Below are 22406 nucleotides of genomic sequence, written 5' to 3'. Positions count from 1 at the left end.
CTCGTTCAGGAGCGTCAAACGAGGGTTTGTACAGAACGCCATTTTCGCCGCTGTCGCTCTTTTGTAACATGAAAGAAGCGGACCCCCGTCTTTCTTAGGATCCCAGACCTTTCAAAGCGGGTGTTTGTGGTACTATCGAAATGGCGGTTCGGGCTGTTGGGGGTTGGGCCTGTAGAGCTGCTGCAGCCGCACGGGTCGCCCGTGAGCCGGCCAGCCCCCCGGCAGCTGCCCGATGACCCTGAGGCCGACTGGTTGTCTGTGCCCCGGGGCGCCTCCGGAGGCGAGTACGTGTCCTTGGTGAGGCTCCGGCGGGGGAGTCCTGCTTTGGTGGTTGGGCGGAGACGCGGGGTAATGCGGGAGGAGGATGGCCGGCGTGAGTCCGTAGCGCACCTGGAACACCCGGAGAGGTCCCTGCGCTACCAGGCCGTTGGGCCGCGGCGGGTCCGGGAGGAGCCGCTCGGACGGGACCTTCGCCGCCGTCTCCTCCTTCTCCTTGCTGCCTTTGCCCGCCTGCCTCTTGGCGCGGCTCAACTCTTGCATCTTCTCCGCTTGTGCTCGCCGGATATGATAAGTCCTTCTGGAGCCCTGGAAGGAGTCCAAGAACTCATCCAGGCTCACGTTCCCTTCCATGAACTTGTCCAGCAGCTCCTGTGAAGCAGGCCAGACAAAATAAAGACAACGATGCACACAAAGGGGCGACGGGGGCCTTCAAACAAAATCCTCTGCGGAGAATTTAATAAGCGGCGGGATGTTTACACGTGAACTTTAGCCCGGTTTGTCCGTTGTAATAATTCACTGTACGCAACAAAGGCCCGGACGACAACACTGTTACTTTTGGCAATGAATGAAAAGCCCCGGATGAGTTCCCAGGACTAAGAGGTTTGAAGCCCGTCCATCTGGGAGTTCTCATCGAGTGTCCAGTAATCAGCTCCTGTCACGTCGCTCGCTGCGGGAGGCCGCCGGATTTGCTTTCGGGACAAGAGGGCCCCGGGACGACGGTTGTCACGGTGACGCAGCACACTGGGTTTTAGCAGCAAAATGCTCATCCTCACCATCGCTCAGTTCTTTTGGAACATGTTGTCTTGTGTAAGAAGTAGTGTTATCCCGATACCAATATTTTAGTACCGGTACCAAAATACATTTCAATACTTTTCTAAATGAGGGGGACCACTAAAAAATGGCATTATTGGCTTTATTTTAAGAAAAAAATCTTAAGGTACATTAAACATATGTTTCTGATTGCAATTGAAGAACAATTTAGTCCTTAAATAAAATAGTGAACATACTAGACAACTTGTCTTTTAGTAGTAAGTAAGCAAACAAAGGCTCCTAATTAGTCTGCTGACGTATGCAGTAACTTATTGTGTCATTTATCATTCTATTTCGTCCAAATTATGAGGGACAAGCTGTAAAAATTGATTATTAATCCACCTGTTCATTTACTGTTAATATCTGGTTACTTTCTCTTTTAAACATGTTTTATCTACACTTCTGTTAAAATGTAATAATCACTTACTCTTCTGTTGTTTGGATGCTTTACATTAGTTTTGGATGATACCACAAATGTAGGTATCGATCCGATAACAAGTAGTTACAGGATCATACATTGGTTATATGGACATATTTCCTGAGTTTATAAACATAATATGAATTTTAAAAATAGGAAAAAAGATTTTGTGACGATAAAAAATATTAATGTAATCATAGTAGTATCGACTAGATAAGCTATTGTACTTGGTATCATTACAGTGGATGTCAGGTGTAGATCCACCCATGGCATTTGTTTACATTCAGGGGTGCTAGCTTGCTGTTAGCGGTTAGCTATTGTATTCTCCTACGGTGTGTAGTGAAGCATGTTTAGCTATTCCTCGTCCTGCAGGGATGATACTTGTAAGAAACGTACTTTATTCGTCGCCATGGAGGGGAGGATTAGTGATTTAGAAGAAGCTAAAACACTAGCTAGCCATGTCTTAAAACACTTCTTCCTGAGAGTGTTTCAGTGTTATAACTTCACCTTTATCTTTAGTTTTTAAGCCAAAGTGCGTCCATTCTCCCTTTTCTGTCTACACACCTTGTCTGCTCGCAAAACCAGCAATGTCACGGCGTGACGACGCACCATCATGTACCTGTACTTTTCAAACAGAGTATAGTACCGTTTTTGATTAATTAGTACCTCGATAGTAGTACCGGTATACCGTACAACCCTAGAACGAATGGTAAGTAACGATAAACGGTGTAATTATAGACCGGGTAAAACATCCCACAGTTAGAATAAGCGTTTTAAATAAAAATTATATTAAAACCGCGACTGATAACACTTTGATTAACTCAAGGACCGGTGACACCGCTCATTTACTGGATAAGCTGGCTAGCACTAACATGAAAACAAGGGACATTAACGTCTTTGTCCATTAAAAAAAAAAGACATTCCCCAAAATAGACTTATCTAAACACATTACTGTTTGAGCTACTAAGATATTTTAATTGTGGACATAAAACCCACAGGCTGTGCTCTCAGACAGATCGATACGATACTCAAAGCATTATGACAACAAGATGTGAATTTGCCAAACGGTACATAAACCAGAACCAACACACTTTTTCTGTCTCATTGAAAACACAAAATCTTTTACAAATTAAAACTAAAGAATATAAACTAATTTAAGCACTCAGAAAAAAATAATATGGTTCTTAAAGGGGAACTACACTTTTTTTTTTTAATTTTGCCTATCGTTGACAATCATTATGAGAGACATGGCGACGGATGGATTTTTTTTAATGCATTCTAACTCGTAAATAAATGTAAATGCAAGTCCGCTTACAGCGGATCCAATGGGAGGTCTTCTATTCCGCCCGTAAAACCCAATAAATCATCATCCAAAAAGCGGCAACAATACTTTACATTTTGTGACTTGAATATTAACCAAGTATTAGTTATATTGTTATTATAAGCGCTAATGCAGACGAACAATTTATAGCGGGACCATGATCAAAAGCTTGAGTGCCAATGTTGACATGATCGACTGGTCAGCTGCTTCCTTGCTCGTGGAAGTTTATTGTAGACCATAAATCATTTCTCTCACCTGGATAGTAGAAGGATGAGGATTTAATCCGGCAACTTGGTACACTTAGACAGCCAATTTAGACCCCGAAATGGCGTAAAACGAGACGAAAAGACGCTTGGTTCCACCCCCCCTCGTCTTTGCGAGGATTATGAGTCATTCTTCATCTAATGACAGCAGACATTGTACACTAGGGTTGTACGGTATACCGGTATTGGTATAGTACCGCGATAAATATTCGGTACTATACCGCCTCTAAAAATTTGCAATAAGAAACATATGTTTAATGTACCATAAGATTTTTTGTTAAAATAAAGCCAATAATGCCATTTTTTATGGTCCCCTTTATTTAGAAAAGTATCAAAATACATTCTGGTACCGGTACCAAAATATAGGTATCGGGACGACGCTAGTGATATTTTATTATGCTTGTTGGCTCTCATGAAGTCTGCAGTGAGTAATAATCAGTGATGTTGGTGAAAAAAGCGAACGTCGTGATGCGTTTTTTTAAATTAACGCGCTGCGTATGGTTAAAATGAGCAAAATACATAAATATTAAATATTATTATAAATGTGCCTGTTACTACATTACATATATACTTACATCATGTGTATAAAACCTTAATAGCAGTGTGTAGATGTTTTAAGGGCTTTATGAGCAGAATAGAGTGGCGCCCATAAGCTCCATTGAAAGCGGACTTTTGATCGCATTTATTTAGTATTTAGAATGCATTAAAAAAACAAAAACGTGTTCTTGTCTTACATAAGGATTGCAAATCACAGGCAAAATCCCACCCCAAAAAGTACAGTTACCCTTTAAGTAACCAGAACAATATTATCAAATAACATATTTCTTCTGCCAATAAAGTATATTGTGGGGCTATTATTTTTTTCAGTACTTTTTCAGCACATTCAACAATACTGTGATATTAATGATAACCGTAATTTGAAATGTTCATATTGTTACATGTTGGCAACATGGCCATATTTTAGTAGGGGCACAAGATGAACGGATTATTTTCAGGCCGATATGAGTAACTTCAAACGGATGAATGCGGGCATAAAAAAAAAAAAAACGCTCCAATGAGGCTAATTTTACCAGTCGTGTGCTATAGGTGGGCTGGGGTGAGAAAATCAAGCGCTCCTTTTCTCCTCCCCTGAGCTCTTTGTAAACCGTGTCGATCGTATGGGACTTCTTCACCGTTTCACAGGAAGACATTTTGCGTGTAAATGTTCTGCAAACATTCCCCTGAGAGGGGGGGAAAAAAACCTTGCAATTCAATCAGCTGCCCTAGAGCAAGCCGCAGAGAAAGGCCTGTGGCTTTTTTCTGGCGGCGCGGCGTTTGAAAAGTGCAGAAAGTCTGCCAGAGACAAGCCTGAAGTGATTTCATCATGGAAATGATGGCGCCGGACGACCAGCTCATCACCGTCGTTGAAGGTACTGGCATTTGTCTGGACAAATCTACAGGTCCACTTGGGCAAATCCACCGGGCAGGCCGGGAATATTCACATGGGCATGCCCATATAAGTAACTATGGCACGCATTGAACCTGCTTTCAAGGCATCGATTGTCAAATATCCGACATTGTAACGACATTTATAGGTCAAAAAAGAAAGAAAGTGATCTATTTCTGTTTAGCGACTCTAACAGCGTTATTTAATATTTGGGTCATTGCAATTCCCACGCATTCCAATAAGGAGCAAAGTGGGACGTTATAAAAGTGCTCGACGAGGCTTTAATTGAACGGGAGAGCGTCAACGTGCTCTTAATTAACCGAGAGATTCATGTAAATGAGGCTTCCATAAATAAACCGGCTTATCAGATTTACATTCTTACCGGCTGGACGGCATTTCATTGAAGAGGGAGTCGGATTTCTTTGTATCCTTAAATCTCCAGCATCACTGCTTCAATCACTGATGACAAAAAGACATCCAACAAAAAAATCCCAGCAGGTGTTCACTTAATTAACAACCTCTGTTTTTTTTTTAAAGTGATTGTTTTTCCTGTTTTTAAAGATGGCAAAACAAAAGCGACTAAAAACGGCGTAATGTGCATGCCAGTCCACTATTTGGCAATGTAACCCCATGCAAACGTCTTTTAGTCGACATAAATGCAGCCCTTTTAGATTTTTGTCAGTAAAAGATACCATTTTCCCCCTGCTGCTGTGGTTTGTAGCAGAACCAGGCATTTCCCACATTTTATTAAACCCATTACGTCTGACTGACTTGAAATTTCTCACTCAGCTCACTAGAGATGGGTACTGTTCACATTTGAACTGATACGGTCCCCGATTTTTGGCACTTTTGTGTGTGTTAATAAATATTGCTTTATAAAATAAAATAACAGTTTATTCCAACACTTAAAAAGCTGATTATGAAAACTGCTGTCCAACATATCTTGTTTTATTATCACATTTCTGAGTCTTAATTTCAAGTACGACATTAAGTTGCAGTTGCAAGTCCAAGACGTTAGATGGCAGTAGTGTATAGTTTACAGGGTTTGTTTTTGGTGGCGCCCTAAAAAGGTTAATACTGTAAGTATTGTACTTTTTACACATCAGCTGTTTGAATGCAACGAGCATCCTGGTCGTAGTTTTCATTAACACATTTGGAGGACTTAAAATCGCCTTGTAAAATCGCTAATGCTAATCATTAGCATGTCAATAGCAAAGCCAATGTATATTAGCATCAAGCTAGCACATTTTTTGAAAAAATGGAGTCTTGCATTAGTTACGTACGTACAAGTGGGTTTTGAGTCAATTTCTTTGTTGGCATTGGAAATTGCGGCATTACCTAGAGGTAGTCTAGCTGTGTCTCTCACTGCTGCCTAAGTCTGACGTCATGCGCAACCCATGTACTGTAGTATGGCACCGTTGGGAGTTTACGCAAATCGGTGCCAGGTAGGACCAGCGAGATTTGGTCGGTGCCAACAAAGTACCAGATTCGGTACCCTTCCCTACCCTACCGCTCACTGCGCTTCATAAAATACCCTTAGTCACTTTAGGATGTTTGGCCGAAACGCCACGAAATTTGGTACATATCTATAAGTGTCTGACAAGCACGTATCTCTAAAATTTGAGCAAGATTGGTCGGGGAAAAAAAAGACGACAATCATGCATTTTAGTCTTGTTTTATCCTCAAGTCATTGTCTCATGGTAATAGAAACGTATGCGTATGCTAGCACGGCCTCCGAAGCATTTTTAAACACAACTACATTCTTCTACCTTAACATAAGAAAGGGGGGTTGTTGGTACACTCTAATGTGCAGGCGGAAGTATTGATTAGGACCTCGTGGGGTGAGTTAGGGTAGGGGGAGGTGCCTACTGCGGATCAATGCAAGTATGAAGCAGCAGCGCAAACAAAGAAAAGATCATGTGACGTCCTATAAATCACTCGCTCTTTGTTGTAACCAGAAGGGAGCCATGCAGATGTGCATGTATATTTACAAGCTGTATTCTTTCTAGGATAATATATATTTAATACAGACTGTGAAATTAATACAAAGTAAAAATAAGTGCCCTTGTTTTATAAGCCTGGCCCGTTTTGTGACTATTGTCATTAGCCTGATTGGAATGGATTGATCGGTATGAAATCTGCCTAGCAACAGGAAAAGACGCGACATTACCGGGAGAATGATTCCAAGGAGCTCTGTTGGGTTGCTGGAAAGCCACCACCGCATATGTCAGTTCATTTTCATTATGAGCTAATGAAGGCTCTTGGTGTTTTACCTCAGATCGCTCCTCGGCACGGGCCACCTCTTCCTGCAGGAGGTTCTGTGCAGTCTGCAGGCTGTGCTTCTGGACTCGTGTCCCTGCAACGGCAAACGCAACATGAGTGACGCATGCTAGGGGGCGGCAAGGAACGCCAAGCATGACTTCACCGAGAACTCACAAGAGAGGACATTTGTTTCCACACCACATTGGTCGGGAGAGTCATTGACGCCATCTGCTCATTTACTGTCAAGTTCTTTTTTTCCTCTGCCTGAAACATACAATCATGCATACAGCATGTTTTTGTTTTTTTTATCATGCAGAACATGTTGCTCCTGCACAGTCATGCCCCCAGAAAATCTGAATAATTACTGTCCTTCCTGATACAATAAAAATGCATTGAGCCACTGTTAGATTCTACCCACGTTCTTCAATTTAACAGGCAGAGGCTAGGTTTTGCTGAAAGATTTAACAACATGTATTCAAACAAAGGACGCAGATGAAAATGACAGCATTGGTCTCACTCCTTCAGAGGCCTTATCGGCTGCCTACGTGAGCTCCATTTGTGGAGCCTCCACTAGCCGGCTTCTGCCAAAAAGTGAGCCCCGATCAATAATTATTTCCTCTTACTATAGTCCATAGAGCAACAAGTCCCTTGGATCCTGAGGGACCATCCATGGCCAAACAAGTCCTCACGAAGGAATAATAGACCAGGTGGCTCTGGCACAAAAAGGCCATCAGGAAGCGCCCGATTAAATCAAACTGATTAAATCTAAAGGATGTGTAATTATTCTATTAATATTAGCTTTGAGTTTACGAGACACACGGTCAACATTGTTACAGTACTGTGCAGCGATTAGGAATGGCCATAACAGCTTAATGATGTTCTCAAAACAAGACAAGTCCTTGTTAGGAGTCAGCTTGACAGGTCAGGAGAGACCAACAGCCTGTCGTCAGTTCAATACATTTTAGGTTAAACACTGTACAGAGTATGTTTGAATGTGTATTTCTTTCTTTTTCTTTCTTTCTTTAGTTTATTTCAAACATGAACACACTTACATCTTAATACATCACACAATTTCATATCATTTCATTTTACATCATGCCCGAAAAGGAGTAGGAAGAAGCAAAGCTTATTTAATCCTACCTCTTTCCCACTTCAAAGCTTTTACAATGATATAGAATCATTTACTGACCTTTTTATATAATAAAATAACATCTTTATACATTGTTTTAATATTTATATTTCTGTAATCAGTGTGTTTAAATGTATATTTCTGTATACATTGTGTTATTTAAATTTCAGTAATCTGTGTGTTTAAATGTAGATTTCTGTATACAGTGTGTTTAAATGTAGATTTCTGGTGTTAGTTTATTTAAAGGTACATTTCTATAAACAGTGTGTTTAAATGTATATTTGCTACAATATTCTAACAGCCATCAAAAGGCAATATGGATGCCTTGAAAACAAGTTGAAGCATTTAGAAGGGTACTGCACTTTAATTTTATTTTTCCTATTATGGTAGACACCATGGCAGCATCAAAGCCCTTTCAAACAGCTTCAAAACCCTCCATCAACCTGTTATGCACAGGCTAAAAGTACATATATAATGTAGTAACAGACACGCTCATAACAATATGTACAATACAGTCAAACCTATGTTAGCGGTCACATGTCTATGGTGGCCACAAAAATTTCTTCCGCAGATAATAGTGCCCACCTGTCTAACGCTGCCACTCATTTTGCATCCCAAAACATTTTTTGGACTTTGTATAGTGGCCACCGATATCAAAATTTGCCATACCACAGTACATAAAATTTCATTTCTTAAGCGGGCTGCCGGAACGGGATCTCAACCGAGGGGTTGCGAGCCGCCAGACCATGCAGCAGCGCCGGAACTCGGCAAGTCTCCTCGAAGCTCCCCCAAGCTTTGCGCAGTTGACTAATCCCCAAAAGTCTGGCATGAATGGAAAACAGCATCATGAGCAGGCTCAAATTCAAAAGCACTGTACAACGTTAGAAAGCTTGCAAAACGGTATTTTAGAAATGGTGTACTACAATTCCGGATACATGCACGTACAGTATGTAATTGTTTAAAGGTCAACGTGTATAAAAATTCAAAATGACGGCAAACCTGCTTAAAGTGGCCACTTTATTTGTTTCCCTTGAGTGGTCCCTATAGACAGGTTTGACTGTATTTACCTTATTTTGATAATTTCAAGCATTAGCAGAACTTATTTCCTCAGCGCATTTTGTTCCGCGTCCACAGCAACACACTTCCGACTTCTGGCAATAAATGTGTGTTCCTACTTCCAAACAAACCGGCGAGTGTTCTAATCATTGCAGACTTCGTAACACGTGACAAAGGACTGTTTTTATTTTTTTTTAATAAATGGAGGATTTACAACCTTATCCTTTGGAACCTGAATATACGGAGAATGAACTGCTGGTTTTAGAAGCGAGCACAAAGAGAGGGTAAAACTTTTGAGTAGACGGACACAGAGAGAGTGAGGTCGGCGTGACTCAAAGCTGTAAATGTGGAACTTGGAGCCAAGCTATGCCCACATAAATGGAGTGCTTGCCGAAACTAAACCGGGAAAAATGTCCCCGGCCAGCTGGACCAAACGCACGACTGTCCATCAAGTGAGTTACTATAATATTGATCATGATACATAAAGCACATCATGCTATTGTTATAACACCTACATACTAGGGGTGCAACGATACACAAAATTCACAGTTTGGTTCGGTTCAAAATTTTAGAGTGACCGATCTTTTTTTCAATAGAAAAATTTCCATGCCTTTTTTTTTTTTAAAACTTGTAGTTTATTAAAATTATTAACATTTTTGTTTCAACTGAAAAGTACAGTTTTTAAAATAAATTAAATGTATCTGATGCAGCTATACCTGCCCCATGTTTATGCTGTACATACTTAGTACCATATAAAACAAAAGCAGAACCTTGTAAAAAATAAATAAATGAATGCATCTAATAGATCACCCATCTTCTGCGGTGCATTCTTAACAGCAGAGTAACAGCGGGTGCTACGGACACTGCTGTCTCTGATGGGGCTTTTGTCTACTTTTTCGCAGGAACTACGGTATCGGTGAAATAGGTTCGTGAAGGAATCTTCTAACAGGGCTCACAGCGAACCCGACATTTTTAACAACAGAAAAGGGTCTCATTTTGACATCAATAAAAGTAGCAATCGCCCGATCGATTTCTATTTGCCCTCTTCGAATGATGTGCGAATAGCTCTCTCAATGCCACGGGTAAAGTTTGTAGCCTGTGGGTTGTTGCTCTTTGTGTTTGTTTGGTTCCACCTATTTCCGCATCGGGGTGATGTCGGCATAAACGCATTGTCATGTTCGTTCTATTTCCACTGTTGTAGTTTATCATTGTGTGACACTTGCGACTTACCTTTGTATTTTTGTATACGACACGCTTGCCAGCAGGGTCATACGCAAAAACCAAAAACCAAAGTAGTTGACACGCCAGATCTGAATGGTGGTGGAGGATCTTTGATTTCAGGTTTATTTGAGGCATTAGTCTTGTTGCAACAAGCTACAGAAGGCATAGCCTTGCATGTAACTTCTGCCTCAGCAGCTTGTTTTGGTCTGAATGAATGTGGGAGGCGCAGACCCACTTAGCTCTCAGCACAAAGCGTATTGTCAGAAGTGGATCAACCCACCATTGTATCGAACGGTTCAATACAAATACGTGTATTGTTGCACCTCTACTACATACATTGTCGAGCTAGCTGTGTACGAACAAAACATGAAGTATGGGCTAATAGATAGTAGATAGATAGTACTTTATTGATTCCTTCAGGAGAGTTCCCTCAGGAAAATTATACTTTACAGATAAATGATTGTCCTATCGCATTGTGTTTTGCAAACTCAAAAGCCTTTCAGCTGTTCAAGCAGTAGCAAGCCCACCCCTTTCCGTAGCTAGCTTACGGTTAACATTGTAGCATGCTGTCGCAAGACGACGTGTTACTACGCTAGAAAAATAGTTCCTCAGTGTTCGCTCTTACAATAACAATGTTGCTACAGCTTGGTTATTATACATGTTACGGAATGTAAATTAAGTATTGTTGACTGTTTTTTAAAGCATTTTTAAAGTGATTTAGAGGCAGAATGGATTTCTCCCATTAGCTGCATTGCTAGCCACCTGGAACGGCACAATTATTACCAAAAAAAATGCAAAAAAAACAACTTTTGTCTTGTCTCTCATAAGGATTGTGAACAATAGGCAAAATTCCACAAAAAGTGCAGTTCCCCTTTAAGACAGGGGTATTCAACTGGCAGCCCACAGGCCAAAAGCCAGCAGAATGACATCAGTTCAACACATGACATTTTACAGCAGATTCCTGAAAAACAGCTGTTGTGGAAGACTTCAGCGGTTGAAAGAAGAAAAAAATACTGTTCAGACAAACATTTCTTGTCAACTCACTGTAAAAACAGCCCAACAGTCCTGCTATATAGAGGATCTCTGACCGGTGTAGACAAATAGCTTGTGCTTTACTTTCTGCCATTTATTGAGGCAAAACTGTGAAGATAAGTCGCCTACAGAATCATGCACTGTTATTGTTTACCTATTATTTTGTGTGGCAAATAAATGTACTCTTCTGAGGGCTTAATAAAAAAAGTTAAAAAGTTAAAGTACCAATGATTGTCACACACACACTAGGTGTGGTGAACTTAACCTCTGCATTTGAGCCATCCCCTTGTTCACCCCCTGGAAGGTGAGGGGAGCAGTGAGCAGCAGCGGTGGCCGCGCCCGGGAATCAAGTTCATCCATCTATTATAGTGTGATGGGAATATTTTCACTCCTTGGAAAACCTTAGAAATGACTAGTTTTGGCCTTTGTTTTGCTCGAAGAAGATAAACACAATGAATACACCATATGCATTCTCACACACATATATTAACACTGGTGTCATGAAGTACCAGCCTGGGGAGAGAGTGAAGGAGGAGTATGTGTGCGTGCTCGGCACACACGTCAAGTCAACTTTCAGTTCCGATACCCTTTAAAGGCCTACTGAAATGAATTTTTTTTATTTAAACGGGGATAGCAGATCTATTCTATGTGTCATACTTGATCATTTCGCGATATTGCCATATTTTTGCTGAAAGGATTTAGTATAGAACAACGACGATAAAGATTGCAACTTTTGGTATCTGATAAAAAAAAGGCTTGCACCTACCGGAAGTAGCGTGACGTAGTCAGTTGAACATATACGCAAAGTTCCCTATTGTTTACAATGATGGCCGCATGAAGTGAGAGAGATTCGGACCGAGAAAGCGACAATTTCCCCATTAATTTGAGCGAGGATGAAAGATTTGTGGATGAGTAAAGTGCAAGTGAAGGACTAGTGGGGAGTTGAAGCTATTCAGATAGGGAAGATGCTGTGAGAGCCGAGGGTGACCTGATATTCAGCTGGGAATGACTACAACAGTAAATAAACACAAGACATATATATACTCTATTAGCCACAACACAACCAGGCTTATATTTAATATGCCACAAATTAATCCTGCATAAAAACACCTGCGTGTTTGTTATGCTAGCTCCTAGCTCCTCTGCTAGCTCCTAGCTCCATAGAACACGCCAATACAATTCAAACACCTGATCAACACACACAATCACTCAGCCCAAAAGACCGTTTACCTAACCCAAGGTTCATAAAGCTTATATATTTTTAAAAAGTTACGTACGTGACGCGCACATACGGTCAAGTTATCGAATGTTTAGCAGCCAAGGCTGCATACTCACGGTACCTGATATTCAGCTGGGAATGACTACAACAGTAAATAAACACAAGACATATATATACTCTATTAGCCACAACACAACCAGGCTTATATTTAATATGCCACAAATTAATCCTGCATAATAACACCTGCGTGTTTGTTATGCTAGCTCCTAGCTCCTCTGCTAGCTCCTAGCTCCATAGAACACGCCAATACAATTCAAACACCTGATCAACACACACAATCACTCAGCCCAAAAGACCGTTCACCTAACCCAAGGTTCATAAAGCTTATATATTTTTAAAAAGTTAGTACGTGACGCGCACGTACGGTACGGTACGTGTTATGCTAGCTCCTAGCTCCTCTGCTAGCTCCTAGCTCCATAGAACACGCCAATACAATTCAAACACATGATCAACACACACAATCACTCAGCCCAAAAGACCGTTCACCTAACCCAAGGTTCATAAAGCTTATATATTTTAAAAAAGTTACGTACATACGCAAAAAAAAGCCAAAGCTGCATACTCACAGTAGCACGTCTGCGTCTTTGTCATCCAAATCAAAGTAATCCTGGTAAGAGTCTGTGTTGTCCCAGTTCTCTACAGGCGTCTGTGTATCCAAATCAAAAGTCCTCCTGGTTAGAGTCTCTGTTATCCGAGTTCTTCCATCTTGACTGCATCTTTCGGGAATGTAAACAAAGAAGCGCCGGCTGTGTACTGTTGTGGCTGACTACGTTCGAAAAATACGTCCATTTCGCACCGACAACTTTCTTCTTTGCTTGCTTGGCTTCCTTCTCCATAATGCAATGAACATGATTGAAACAGATTCACGAACACAGATGTCCAGAATACTGTGGAATTATGAAATGAAAACAGAGCATTTTCGTATCGGCTTCAATGTGGAAGGCATACCCGTGTTCGCCGGGCTACGTCACGCGCATACGTCATCCGCAGAGGCGTTTCGAACCGGAAGTTTAGCGGCAAATTTAAAATGTCACTTTATAAGTTAACCCGGCCGTATTGGCATGTGTTATAATGTTAAGATTTCATCATTGATATATAAACTATCAGACTGCGTGGTCGGTAGTAGTGGGTTTCAGTAGGCCTTTAAGGCGCAGCCACCTAGGTGGACAAAAGCATGAGAGACGGGCGACCCTTTTAGAGACTGCCTCAACCTTTAGATAGCTCGGTTCATTCTCTCAGAGCACTGGTATTTCCATTGTTTGGACTTACCGTATTTTTCGGACTATAAGTCGCAGATTTTTTCATAGTTTGGCCGGGGGTGCAACTTATACTTAGGAGCGATTTATGTGTGAAATTATTAACACATTACCGTAAAATATCAAATAATATTATTTAGCTCATTCACGTAAGAGACTAGACGTATAAGATTTCATCGGATTTAGCGATTAGGAGTGACAGATTGTTTGGTAAACGTATAGCATGTTCTATATGTTATAGTTATTTGAATGACTCTTACCATAACATGTTAAGTTAACATACCAGGCACGTTCTCAGTTGGTTATTTATGCGTAATATAACGTACACTTATTCAGCCTGTTGTTCACTATTCTTTATTTATTTTAAATTGCCTTTCAAATGTCTATTCTTGGTGTTGGGTTTTATCAAATAAATTTCCCCCAAAAATGTGACTTATACTCCAGTGCGACTTATATGTTTTTTCCCTTCTTTATTATGCATTTTCGGCCGGTGTGACTTATACTCCGGAGCGACTTATAGTCCGAAAAATACGGTACTCCTGTTTTGTAGAATACAGTGTTACACTTTCAATCTTATACATCCACCCATTTTCTACCGCTTGTCCCTCTCAGGGTCGTGGGGATGGGGGCCTGGAGCATATCCCAGCTCTACTCGGGCGGAAGGCAGGGTACACCTCGGACAAGTCGCCAGCTCATTGCCGTAAACTTAAATTCTACTCACCTCATTATTTTAAACAGTCTTAGAACAAAAAGATGTGGGTGGAGTCGCTCCTTCTAAAAGGGCTATGAGAGCCTTGCATTAACATTACCTACAAAATAAGAGTAACAGTGAAGGGACACCTCTCACGGTTTCTTAGGCTTCTGAAAATGTGGCCCTCAAAACAAGTCGAACAACCCTGATTAAAGAGTATGACTGCTGAAGCAGACGGACCATCACAGTATGGCGACATGTAAACACAAATGGGCAGTCAGCCCGTTAAATACGCAGACTCAATTTAGTCATCTCCCGGGATCTCAGTTGGCTGTCATGAACATCACGTGTGACCCGGTCGACTGCAAGGCGTCTCTCGTCCCTTCAAGGCACGCCGTGACATCCACGATGAATTCCCACAGGTCAGACTGAGTTCAGCGCCTACCGGGGGTTGTAATGGGGGCGAGGAAAATAAAGGTTAACAAATGGACTCTAATTATGCCATGTAATCGCCCCAAGATAGATCTCTGCACAACATGCAAACCTAATAATTAAAGACCTTCCTCTTGTCAATGTAGTTTGGAATGCAAATGTTTCCTAATCACACCCCTCAGGGGTTTTTGGACCCCTCCTTTTTACAGATTCTCTCCAAATCTTGAAGGTTTCAAGGATGTCACTTTGCAACTTGAAGTTTCAGCTACCTCCACAGACTGGAACTAAAGGCTAAAGACTAGCTATGCCAATCCAGGAACTTCATGTGCTTGAGTTTATTTTGACACACATATAAGGTTACACTGAATCATATCTCATGCTCACAATTACACAACTCAACAAGATCGAAAAGGAGTTGGAAGAAGCACAGATGAAATTATATATAACCCTACCGCTTCTACATATCACAACAATCACAAATACATGTGTTCACTTCCTGTTCACCGCAGAAAAAAACGCACCCCCACCTCTGCAAGCAAACCCAACCTTCCCCCGTCTCCTGAATGCACATGCCTAAGTACCCAATGTCAACCTAACCCAACCTTCCCCAACCTCCCGAATGCACACGCCTAAATCCCCAACGTCAACCTAACCCTCCCCAAACTCCCAAATGCACACGCCCAAATACCCAATGTCCGAACACCCTCACACAAACCGCCGTACTCGCATCTTCTGATCTGTGACCAGGGCTATAGATCTACAAGTACAACCAGCGTTGTCACTTATTACCATTTCTCACCGGTAGTAATTTACATCTTGGGAGTAGGTTGACGACCGACGTCTAGCTATCAGTACCATGCCCTTGCAAGGCTCCAAATAAGATGCTCATTGATGGAAGTGGCCACCAACAGGATGTTTGGTCCCCGCCGCCCAGTCTGTCATTAGAAAACAGCATGCCGTGTTAAAGCACCAAAACACCAGACCGCAGCACATGGTTCATTTCGAACCACTCCTTTGTTTACCTGGCAGAATGTTTCAGTTCATTGTAATGCTGGAAGTGCCATCACCAGTTTTCAGTGTTCAAGCTGATGCCAGGTGGTTCTGATCCATGAGTCTATGCTCCATGACCACGTTTATTACCCACTCAATGCAGTGAAGTCTTCTGAAACCACCTAGCAGAGAAACTGGAACTTTCCACTTCCATACTCAACCAGCTGATGGGCGCACATTCAGCATTTCTTGGCCTCCAGTTGAGGCCTAAGAGCTCAACCACATCACAATGACAACGTTTCCATGCACGAAATAAGTCTGATTCCTCAAATAATTAAGTTTTTTGTATTTTCACACCTACATGTGAAGTCCCAGTGTCTATTCGCACTCTAATTCAACGATTCGTGTGCCTTCCGTACACCGGGCGTGGATAAATGTATTGATTTTCCGGTTGACCTATGACGTCACACAAAAACAAGGCATCATTGTGGCTCCTTAAAAGTCAACAGCCCAGTTCTTGTTGTACCTTACAAATATTACATATCTAATCACTATGCTGTTGTTAAATAGTTGACAGCATCAAGAAATGATCTTTGATTGTGCCATAAACATGACACCACTACCAAGAAAGCTTTAAAGTTGCTTTGATGTGGGTCCGAAGAAAAGACTGGTAAGACGGAGTTGTTTTGAAGGAGTTTTCAGGAGGAGAATGGAAATAAAACTTTCAAATGTCTCAAAGTTTATTCAATAAGCTCTGGGGATTGATGGAAGGAGTTTTAAGGCAAAAGGAAAAATGTCTGTGCCCTGATACAGCTTCAGATAAGAGTTGCTATTGTTTGTACAAGCTTGCCACTTATGTTGAATACAGAGTTATTGATAATCAGTGTGAGGTGCACAAACGCAGCATGAAGAGGTTTGTGTACGCTTTATTCTTTGCCTTGTATTATACCTGCTCCTTTATCTTCCATCTCACTCGTATTTGTTTGGGGGTTCAAATGAAGCCGGCATTCTTCATTTCCTTCGCAAACTTTTTAAATAAATGCTTCTTTTTTCGTTCCCATCATTGCACTTCCGTTCTTTTAACTTGAGAAGCAAAAAAAAAAAAAAACAGTCTCTTCTTCCTTCAAGTTGTTGCCTTTTTTTTTAACAGGATCCGCTTAAGGCTTATATCCCGCGTGTTGAGACTGGCGCATGTGCGATACGAAGGTTACCGCCACACCCACTCGGTAGATCTGGCTTTCAATCGCATAATCTAGGTGTGTTAGTCTAATTCTTCCAAAGCCAAACACGATCTGATTAAGGCGTTTCCATGGGTTGTAGAATGCTTATTTTGAGCAGAATTATTTGAGAAATCAGACAAATTTAGTGCATGGAAACGTAGTCATTCAATACGTGTTCGGCTCCAAATAAGCATTCTACAACCCATGGAAACACCTTAATTCGATCGTGTTCGGTTTTTGAAAAGTCGGACTAACATCTGGATTATGTAACTGGAAACCACTGTGCGTGCGGCCGAAGAGGACCCTTCGTATCGCGCATGTGCCAGTCTTTACGTGCGGGATACAACCCGGAAGCAAATACCATTCAATAAAAACAGCAACAATTGGAATGATAACCTACTCAGTGGCCTAGTGGTAGAGTGTCCGCCCTTAAATCGGTAGGTTGTGAGTTCAAACCCCGGCTGAGTAATGGGACCCATTACCTCCCTGCTTGGCACTCCGCATCAAGGGTTGGAATTATAATAAATAAATAATAAATGGGTTGTACTTGTATAGCGCTTTTCTACCTTCAAGGTACTCAAAGCGCTTTGACAGTATTTCCACATTTACCCATTCACACACACATTCACACACTGATGGCGGGAGCTGCCATGCAAGGCGCCAACCAGCAGCCATCAGAGGCAAAGGGTGAAGTGTCTTGCCCAAGGACACAACGGACGTGACTAGGAAGGTAGAAGGTGGGAATTGAACCCCAGTAACCAGCAACACTCCGATTGCTGGCACAGCCACTCTACCAACTTCGCCACGCCGTCCCAATTGGGGGTTAATTCACCAAAAATGATCCCCGGGCGCGGCCACCGCTGCTGCTCACTGCTCCCCTCACCTCCCAGGGGGTGATCAAGGGTGATGGGTCAAATGCAGAGAATAATTTCGCCACACCTAGCGTGTGTGTGGCAATCATTGGTACTTTTTAACTTTGAAGAGGAGACTATTTGCTTCAAACAAATAAAAACAGAACATTTTGAAGTGCATCGATAGTAGGAAAAAAAGAAACAATTTAAAGTTAGCTAAGGAAATGTAAAATGGCGGCTTAATTCGGACTCCAGAACAAAATACGAATGAACTCCGAGACATTCAAAAGTTTTGTTTTCATGATTCTTCATCCGAAAATTCCTTGGGAAAAACTCTTCCTCTGGTCTTTTTTTGCTTCGGACCTGCATCCGCCAGATACATTCTTGGTAGTAGCCTCTTATCCGTAGTGCAATCCAAGATCATTTCTTGATGGTGTCTGCTATTTAGGATCAACATAGCTGTTCGAGATGTAATATCTGGAATCTGTGCCTATATTACAGCGGACATCACTTAATACAAGTTGTAAGGATTTGCAGATGGCTACTGTGATGTCATAGGTCAGCCGGAAAAATAATTCATTTATTTGCCCTAAAATGAAATAAGCGCCCCCCCCCCCCAGTGTACGGGAGGCACATGGTTTATGACCAATATTCGCATTGGAGAGTGTGCATGGACACTTGGAATTCACACGTAGGTGTGAAAAAAAAAAAAAAAAAAAAACTATTTAAGAAATCAAACTAATCTAGTGCATGGAAATGTAGTGACTGTAACAATTGTTGAACCTGAGGCCATGTCTACACTAAGTCTTTTAACCCCTTAAACAAATAATTATTTAGCCTAAGCCCCGTTTCAGCCACACTAAACCAGCGTTTAAGGTCCCCCTCCTCTGACAAATTTTTACACGGGTAAGTCACCCGTGTAATTCTTGAATCTCCGGCACTTAGCTTTGTATGGACTCATTGATCGTTTACAAAGTGAGTTCAGAGAGGAAGGTGTGATTTACCCTGGATAACCTTAGTGTAAATGGGGCCTAAGACGGCCCTGTACTTGTGTCTTCTTGAGCAAGGGGGCCTCGCAGACACAGCAGGATCTCATTAATGACAGTAAAAGGTGTTCATTTTCTTGGTGACTGTGGTCCCAACTCCCTTGAGATCCTCAACCAGTTTCTCTCGTATAATTTTGGGCTGGTCCCTGACCTTTTCAGAGTCTTTTCCCCTTGCGGTGAAATTTTGCACGGAACTCCAGAGCAAGGGCGATTGACGGTTGTCTTTTATTTCTTCCATTTATGAAATATTGCTTCAATAGTGGTCATATTTTCAAAGTTCTTGTAGCCCATTCTACTCTTGTGTACGTCAACAATCTTTTCCTTGAGGTCTTTTTGGTTGCCCGAGGAGGTTTGAATGACAGAGACGGTCTTATTTACATAAATTGAGCTCATGAATACTTTCTCAAAAGGGACAGGACACATTTGTGTGCTTCATGAGCACATCACCACTCTGTGGGAGACAAGTCTTGCCTAGTGGTCCGGCGCCACAGGTCCTTAGCTTTATGAAACTGTGACCAATTCAAAAGTGTAGTCCGGCCATATGGTATACAAACTTTTGGTTTGACACCTCCATTACTCAGCATGAATAATCTATGAGGCCGTGTTCTGCCCGGCCCAGAGAGAACATCACACTGAGCGCAGGCTTTTCCCTTTTTTTTGAAAGCAAGCATGCGTGCATTAAAATAACCGGTCTTGTCCGAGAGACCCCAACGTTGCAGATGTTCGTTCAGAGACAACGTGGTGTAATGCGAGGTGACAGCCAAGAAAACAAATACTCATACAGCGGCTGAACGTGACCTACATTCAGCATCGGCAGGGAATTGGACCTGAGGGGGGACATGGAGGGGCCGTGCGTCATCGAGTCACACTTAGTGTTTACGATCCTGATAGAGTAACACGTTCTGTCACGGAGATGATATCAAGCCACGGAGCATCATACGGGAAATTGTGAAAAAAAACCCACCTTGTGTGAAATACAGAGGCAGTGTTAAGTGAGCAGGTAGGCGCCATTCCTCTGTGGCTGTTAAAGCTTAAAGCAAAGCTAAATTTATCTTACACAGTCAGTGGGCACAACGCCCCTCAGGCCCAATTGGTTAGCTGCCTAAAGGGGCTCACATAGAAACACAATGGCAAATATCTACAATTTGTTGTAGATATCAACAGCTCCTATACAGTGGAACCTCATATTTACAACTTAATTGGTTCTTGAACCAGGTTCAAAAATCAAAAAGTTTGTATAATGAAGCAAATTTCTCCACCAGAAACAATGTAAATATGATAAATGGGTTTGTACACTTTGAACACAACATAGAGGACTGTATATCAAACAAACTTGAGGGGGTGATGGACCAACTATCCCTTTATCAACAAGCCAAAACAACAACAAGCTGCTGTGTTCTGTATGCGTTGCTCTGCTAGCACAGGCGCACACACAAGTCCCTTTGGTGCCTTCACAAATGATAAATAAAAAAATCCCAAAAAACTTTTAACTTTAACAACCATATTTGGCACAATAATAAACATTTAAAAGTAAAATTCACTTACATTAACATCGGCAAAGGAGGAGCTGACGAAAAAGGAGCAGACAGAGGGAGAAAGGGGAGGGGTAAGGTGGATGGCTGTGTGTGCGTTCTTGGGAGAGGTGCCGCTGAAGGAGAGGTAGTGTACTCCGTTGTGACACAAGTTTGCTTTGGCATCTTTTCCCAAAAAAGTCCAGTCTCATTATCATCAATTAAAACTTGCTCTGGTACAAAGCCTGCTTCGTTGATGTCCCGTACTTGTCAGTGTCATTAATGCATTTTATTTTATTTATTTTTTTAGTCCACAGCGATTCCCTCTTTTCCACGCAGGTCTGTTGTCTATTTGGGACTCATATTGAGTTAGCAAAATGGACAAAACTAGACAAAAGCTCTGAGAAGTGACTCGTATTGTACTGCGCAGCAAATGACACCTTCCCGAAAATGCTCCGCCTTGCAGGCGTGACACAAAATGAATGAATGAATGAAGCGTTCATACACAGTCACGGTTTGCACACAGAGGCATATTTGGCTCTATCTAAAAGTTTGTAAATCAAAAAAGTTTGCAAATAGAGGGGTTAGTAAATCGAGGTTTCAAATATAGCTACAACACAAACAGGTGGAAAGTGAGGCCAATTTAGCGGGCTATTTTGTTCAGCAGGTTCTTTAAACAGAGTGCTCCGTTATATAGAGGATCTTTGACCACCGTGAATTTTATAATGGTTGTGTTTTAATGTAAGCCCCTATTAGCCACTTGGTAAAGTAAAACTGCAAGCAAATTAAGATCAAGAGGGGCAGCGGTCTTACATGAGACTAATGTGCTGTGGGCCCTGCTGGGATACGACGTTGTACCCTTCTGCTGCACACATGGTGTCAGGTCGCCCTGCTATTCCCACACCGCTTGTTTCCCTGTTGCTGCACCATGCTCCCACTTCACAAAAATCCCCAAAAAACTTTGCCAAAAACGTTCCTTCAGAAGGCTGGTGGAAGCATGAGGAAAGACTTTATCAACATCTTGAATAGTTAACTTCAGAGTCACATACTGTAAGGTCATGTCAAATATAACAATGTGCAGTCTATGCTCCAGTTACCACACTCTCTTAGTCCTCAAGAGGAAATGGTCATGAAAGACATGTCTGTTCTGAGTCACCAAGTGTGTGGTACTGATGGTTACAGCCGAACGACCACACCCAGCATAACAATAAAACACAGTCCGATTGTACACATTGTGCTCTGCTGCAGGGCGATTCAACTAAAGATTTATAATACTTGTCACAGGTAAATGTTACAGAGTTGGTCTCACTCCAGCAAATGCATCTGCCAGTCAGTCAAGAGCAATAATGAGCATTGCTAGGGAAATCCTCATCTTCATAAGTGCAAGTGTTCGAAGCTCAGTGATGCTTGGGGCCATTTCTGAGGCTTGAGTGAAGCAGCTGAGGAGGCTGGGGTTTACTTCGGAATAGACAATGTGTAGCTAAAATATTTCAATCAATTAAACTTAATTTGCATAGCACTTTTCATACATATAAAATGTAACACATGGTGCTTTACATTTAAAAACCAGTGCCTCCCATCCTCATTATATAACCCCAGGGTAAAACGGTCAAACACCCCCCCACCCTAAACACCCTTTTCCCTCTACCAAACACATGCACACTTAATAAAAGTATTTTAAAACATAGGTGGTTGAGCAATGAAGAACGAGGTGACACTATCTTATGCAGCTGCATGATGAGGGGCCACAACCGCAGTGACCCTGATCCAGGGCACACAACGAGGGAACTGGGAACCAATGAACCAGAGCCACGGCGGCTGTGACACATCAGAGCCTCTAGTGCAGACGGCTCCCGCTGAGGAAACACTGGAAATAACTCAATACAACGAAAGTATATTAAGAGGATAAAATA

At 41.8% G+C, this 22406-nt stretch overlaps 1 protein-coding gene and 1 long non-coding RNA gene across 3 annotated transcripts in view; one reads left to right on the top strand and one right to left on the bottom strand.

The window, feature by feature from the left end:
- Positions 1–22406, top strand: part of LOC133651091 (neural cell adhesion molecule 1-like) — an 881445-nt gene that overhangs the window by 789977 nt on the left and 69062 nt on the right. The window lies entirely within an intron of this gene.
- Positions 1–22406, bottom strand: part of LOC133651102 (uncharacterized) — a 51053-nt gene that overhangs the window by 16026 nt on the left and 12621 nt on the right. Inside the window, exon 2 of the long non-coding RNA XR_009826375.1 lies at positions 6791–6873. This is a non-coding gene — a long non-coding RNA (uncharacterized LOC133651102). The remainder of the gene's footprint in view (positions 1–6790; positions 6874–22406) is intronic.

This window comes from Entelurus aequoreus, linkage group LG05 (assembly GCF_033978785.1).
Source record: "Entelurus aequoreus isolate RoL-2023_Sb linkage group LG05, RoL_Eaeq_v1.1, whole genome shotgun sequence".
NCBI lineage: Eukaryota > Metazoa > Chordata > Actinopteri > Syngnathiformes > Syngnathidae > Entelurus > Entelurus aequoreus.
This window is presented reverse-complemented; position numbering and strand designations above follow the sequence as displayed.